General features: G+C 42.2%; 1 protein-coding gene across 1 annotated transcript in view; it reads right to left on the bottom strand.

The window, feature by feature from the left end:
• Positions 1–6004, bottom strand: part of LOC112216488 (vascular endothelial growth factor receptor 1-like) — a 99242-nt gene that overhangs the window by 44211 nt on the left and 49027 nt on the right.

The raw sequence follows: 6004 nt of genomic DNA, 5'->3' as shown, positions 1-6004 counted from the left end.
GTATATATTTATTTTACTATTTTCTATGGCTTAGAAAATAAATACACTATTACACAAAATAAAGTTTAGAAAACCAAAGTAGCCACTGTCCAGTTGATACTATAACGGCCTACTTTCGTCATTCTTTTGCAGCACTGTTGGGAAATAAAATAGCGCCCTCTGTGCTAGGTTAGTTGGCACGCGGAGCCTGCAGTTAGGCCCTGAAGCTTAGGTTTACACACTCATTTTTCTAATTAAAGAAAAACCTCAATGTAGCCTATAGATATGAGTTACACAATTAAACATGTACAGATTTTTTAAAACAATCCCCCCCCTCACTTAATTCCACCTGCCACCCACCCACCCTTCATCCACACAATATTTCAGGACCCTAAAACCCTTGCCCTGCGGATATAACCATGGGGACTGCGGGTTATGAGTCAACCCGTGCATCACTAACTATTGCTGCCTCTCTCCCACACACACACACACACCTCTTCCCCCCACACACACCTCCATCACCATCTTAGTATGTTTTATGCCCCTCTTGTGTTTGACTAAAATGTTGTAATATTTGTGTGTACAGCAGTATTTTAATAAAGAATACCAAAACATAGTGTGTTTGTCTTCTAGGTTCATGCTGGTGAGAAAATAGGATTGTGTTGTCAGTCAGTTTGCTAAGTGTGGTAACTCCTCTTTGCTTAAACATTTGAAATGTTTTGAATACATTCACGTGTCAGTTAGCCACTGAGTTCTTTGCACTATCATGCATGTTATATAGAACTTCTACACCATGGCTCTGCATAGATTGGAATGGTTGGACATTCAGCACCAGTCAAAGTCTGGACACCTCCTCATTCAAGAGTTGATTTTCTTTTTTTACCATTTTCTACATTGTAGATTAATAGTGAAGACTTCAAACTATGTCATCATTGAATCATGTCGTAACTCAGTGTTAAATCAAAATATTTAAGATTATTCGAAGTAGCCACCCTTTTCCTTGATATGACAGCTTTGCACATTTGGTATTCTCTCGACCAGCTTCACCTGGAATGCTTTTCCAACAGTCTTGAAGGAGTTCCCACATATGCTGAGAACTTGTTGGCTGTTTTTCCTTCACTCTGCAGTCTAACTCATCCCAAACCATCTCAATGGGGTTGAGTTTGTGTGATTGTGGAGGCCAGGTCATCTGATGCAGCACTCCATCGCTCTCTTTATTGGTCAAATAGACCTTACACAGCCTGGAGGTGTGTTTTCGGTCATTGTCCTGTTGAAAAACAGATGAAAGTCCCACTAAGCCCAAACCAGATGGGATGGCGTATCACTGCAGAATGCTGTGGTAGCCATGCTGGTCGTGTGTCTTGATTTCTAAATAAATCAGCGATGGTGTCACCAGCAAAGCACCCCCACACAATCACACCTCCTCCTCCATGCTTCACGGTGGGAACCACACATGCAGAGATCATCTGTTCATTTAGTCTGTGTCTCACAAAGACACGGCGGCTGGAACCAAAAATCTCAAATTTGGACTCAGACCAAACAGATTTCCACCGGTCTAATGTCCATTGCTTGTGTTTCTTTGCCCAAGCTAGTCTCTTCTTCTTATTGGTGTCCTTTAGTAGTGGTTTCTTTGCAGCAATTCAAACATGAAGGCCTGATTCACACAGTCTCTGAACAGTTGATGTTGAGATGTGTCTGTTACTTGAACTGTGAAGCATTTAGCTGTCCTTGCCATAAAAAGCTGTCCTTGCCATAATATGGACTTGGTCTTTTACCAAATAGGGTTATCTTCTGTTTACCACCCCTACCTTTTCCCAACACAACTGATTGGATGAAATGCATTAACAAAAATTAATTCCACAAATAAACTTTTAACAAGGCACACCTGTTAATTTAAATGCGTTCCAGATGACTACCTCATGAAGCTGGTTGAGAGAATGCCAAGAGTGTGCAAAGGGTGGCTATTTATATAAAATATATTTTGATTTGTTTAACACTTTTTGGTTACAACATAATTCCATATGTGTTATTTCATCGGTTTGATGTCTTCACTATTATTCTACAATGTAGAAAATAGTAAAAATAAAGGAAAACCTTTGAATGAGATGGGGTGTCCAAACGTTTGACTCCTACTATACATATATTGATTTAATGATCATTGTCCGCAATTGAGCCTATATTTTTCTGCAGCCTTCCTTGACATAATCTCATGAGGTTAACATATTGTAAATAAATAGCTAAAACACTAATCCATAGTTTCCAAAGAATACATTCTTCCAGCATACAAGTGTGTAGGAACATCATGGTCATCATCAGGGAATGATGGAGTGATATAGACAGGGAAAAGGGAATGATGGAGTGATATAGACAGGGAAAAGGGAATGATGGAGTGATATAGACAGGGAAAAGGGAATGATGGAGTGATATAGACAGGGAAAAGGGAATGATGGAGTGATATAGACAGGGAAAAGGGAATGATGGAGTGATATAGACAGGGAAAAGGGAATGATGGAGTGATATAGACAGGGAAAAGGGAATGATGGAGTGATATAGACAGGGAAAAGGGAATGATGGAGTGATATAGACAGGGAAAAGGGAATGATGGAGTGATATAGACAGGGAAAAGGGAATGATGGAGTGATATAGACAGGGAATGATGGAGTGATATAGACAGGGAATGATGGAGTGATATAGACAGGGAATGATGGAGTGCAGGGAAAAGGGAAAAGGGAATGATGGAGTGATATAGACAGGGAAAAGGGAATGATGGAGTGATATAGACAGGGAAAAGGGAATGATGGAGTGATACAGACAGGGAAAATGGAATGATGGTGAGATAAGTGGCAGGGTAAAGGAGTGATAGAGTATTTAGAAAGAGGGGTAAGGGACTGATAGAGTAGTTAGAGAGAGGGATGAAGGACTGATAGAGTAGTTAGAGAGAGGGATGAAGGACTGATAGAGTAGTTAGAGAGAGGGATGAAGGACTGATAGAGTAGTTAGAGGGATGGTAAAGGACTGATAGAGTAGTTAGAGAGAGGGGTAAAGGACTGATAGAGTAGTTAGAGGGAGGGGTAAAAGACTGATAGAGTAGTTAGAGAGAGGGGTAAAGGACTGCGAGTAGTTAGAGAGAGGGGTAAAGGACTGAGAGTAGTTAGAGAGAGGGGTAAAGGACTGATGGAGTAGTTAGAGGGAGGGGTAAAGGACTGATGGAGTAGTTAGAGGGAGGGGTAAAGGGCTGATGGAGTAGTTAGAGGGAGGGGTAAAGGACTGATGGAGTAGTTAGAGGGATGGTAAAGGACTGATGGAGTAGTTAGAGGGAGGGGTCAGGCAGGTGTGTTTGTCCTCACGTCAGGGCCAGGCAGGCTCTTTCATGGCAGCTCCTCAAAGGTCCTGAGTGTTTCTGTGCTCCTGGTGTTCATGTAGCTAGAACAGACAAACCACACTATGAAAACATGACCAACTACAACCCATTGGACTCTACCTACTGTCTTAGCCCAGACTGGTGAGTCTGTGTGTACACTGAAATGTAGTCCTTCCCATCCTTATCACACACAAACAGCTGGGTGTGTGCATTCATGTGTTTGTTACCTGTTGAGCCCGTGCCTCCAGCAGATCTCCCAGTGATTCCAGTAAGCCAGTGAAGGTGGGATGGGCTGAGGGGTTAGCCTCCCAGCATGCCAACATGGTGCTGTAACTACAGACAAACACACACCAGTTATACTCGAGCCAAGTCTCTCTATGAGGTGAGGAACTCTGCCTCGAGCCACCTGGAAACTGTAGGACATGAGATTCTCCAGGAGAAGAGGACACTTGGAGACACCTGGAGAGAGAAAGAGAGAAAGAAAGACAGCAAATGATGTGTAGATAAACTTTTTGGCTCATCTCTCTCTTACCCCCTCCTCTATACTCTCTCTCTGCTCCTTGAACCCTGAGCTGGTGCTGCTTTCACTGCTGGACACACCTGTGAGTGAGTGAGTGAGTGAGTGAGTGAGTGAGTGAGTGAGCGAGCGAGCGAGCGAGTTGTGATTAGTGTGTTTTGGTAGTGCTAGTAGTCAATATAGAGTGATAGTTGACTTAAGGTTCTAATGCAGTGTTATCCCACTGATTGAATTAATGTTGTTTCCACGTCATTTCAACCCCAGAAATCTATGTGATGACGTTGAATCAACATGGAAAACTGATTGGATTTGTAAAAAGTCAGCAACATACGGCCATTTTTGTTGTTTTTTCTCCCAATGTTGAACCCAAATCCAATGACATGGTGATATTTTGTTGTTGATTTCATGATGAATTCACATCAGTTGACAACTCAACCAAATGTAAATCAAGCATAGTGTGTTTAGTGGTGTAAACTGGAGTTCAGTGTGTACAGATATGGAACTGAGCTGGTTCTAAAAACAAGCACTGTGAGTGTTTACATGAATCATAGAGAACTAGATACTCAGAACTACAGATTTGAGGATAATGTCACTCTTGCTCTTATTACAGATAATACCACAGAACATAAATTGATTGCAGAAGTGAGTCTATGTGTTTGCGTGCTTGAGGTTAATTTTGTAGATCCATAAGAGGAAATAAGAGTTGGCTGTGAGATAGGCCTGTTAGTGTTTCACTGACACCTTCTTGATGCACTTCACAGCATAGACATAGTCACTGAGTATTCAAAACATTAAGAACACCTGCTCTTTCCATGACATAGAAGGACCACATGAATAAAAATCCAAATCCAATTTTATTTGTCACATACACATGTTTAGCAGATGTTATCGCGGGTGCAGCGAAATGCTTGTGTTTCCAGCTCCAACAGTGCAGTAATATCTAACAGTGCAGTAGTATCTAACAGTGCAGTAGTATCTAACAGTGCAGTAGTATCTAACAATTCACAACAACACCGGCAATACATAGAACCTAAAAGTCAAACAATGGGATAAGGGAATATATAAATATTAGGATGAGCAATGTCAGAGTGGCATAGACTAAAATACAGTAGAATAGAATACAGTATATACATATGAGATGAGCAAAGCAAAAATACGTAAACATTATTGAAGTGACTGGTGTTCCATTATTAAGTGGCCAGTGATTTCAAGTCTATGTATATAGTGCAGCAGCATCTAAGGTGCAGGGCTACATAACTTGGTAGAAGCTGCCTAGTGGTGGCTATTTAACAGTCTGATGGCCTTGAGATAGAAGCTGTTTTTCAGTCTCTCGGTCCCAGCTTTGATGCACCTGTACTGACCTTGCCTAATGGATGATAACGGGGTGAACAGGCAGTGGCTCTGGTGGTTGTTGTCCTTGATGATCTTTTAGGCCTTCCTGTGACATCGGGTGCTGTAGGTGTCCTGGAGGGCAGGTAGTTTGCCCCGGTGATGCATTGGGCAGACCGCACCACCCTCTGGAGAGCCCTGCAGTTGTGGGCGGTGCCGTTGCCTTACCAGGCTGTGATACAGACCGATAGGATGCTCTAAATCTGTAAAAGTTTGTGAGGGCTTTAGGTGCCAAGACAAATTTCTTCAGCCTCCTGAGGTTGAAGAGGCACTGTTGCGCCTTCTTCACCACACTGTCTGTGTGGTGAGTGTACACTGAGTGTCCAAAACATTAGCAACACCTGCTCTTTCCATTACAAACTGACCAGGTGAATCCAGCTGAAAGCTATGACCCCTTATTGATATCACTTGTTAAATCCACTTCAATCAGTGTACATGAAGGGGAGGAGACAGGTTAAAGAATGGTGCCGGAAGTGGATTTATTTCTAACCAATTTTGCACATAATGAGTAGCAACCGTATCTTACGGCAAAAAAAGACCTTCTGGATATCAGGACATCGATCACTCACCTTCAGATTAGGACATCGATCACCTTTCAGGATTAGACAAAGACCATTGGATATCAGGACATCGATCACTCACCTTCAGATTAGACAAAGACCTTCTGGATATCAGGACATCGATCACTCACCTTCAGATTAGACAAAGACCTTCTGGATATCAGGACATCGATCACTCACCTTCAGATTAGACAAAGA

The sequence above is a fragment of the Oncorhynchus tshawytscha genome, linkage group LG16, assembly GCF_018296145.1.
Source record: "Oncorhynchus tshawytscha isolate Ot180627B linkage group LG16, Otsh_v2.0, whole genome shotgun sequence".
In the NCBI taxonomy this organism is placed as follows: domain Eukaryota; kingdom Metazoa; phylum Chordata; class Actinopteri; order Salmoniformes; family Salmonidae; genus Oncorhynchus; species Oncorhynchus tshawytscha.
Note: the sequence above shows the minus strand (reverse complement) of the source record. Positions and strands in the feature narration are given on the sequence as shown.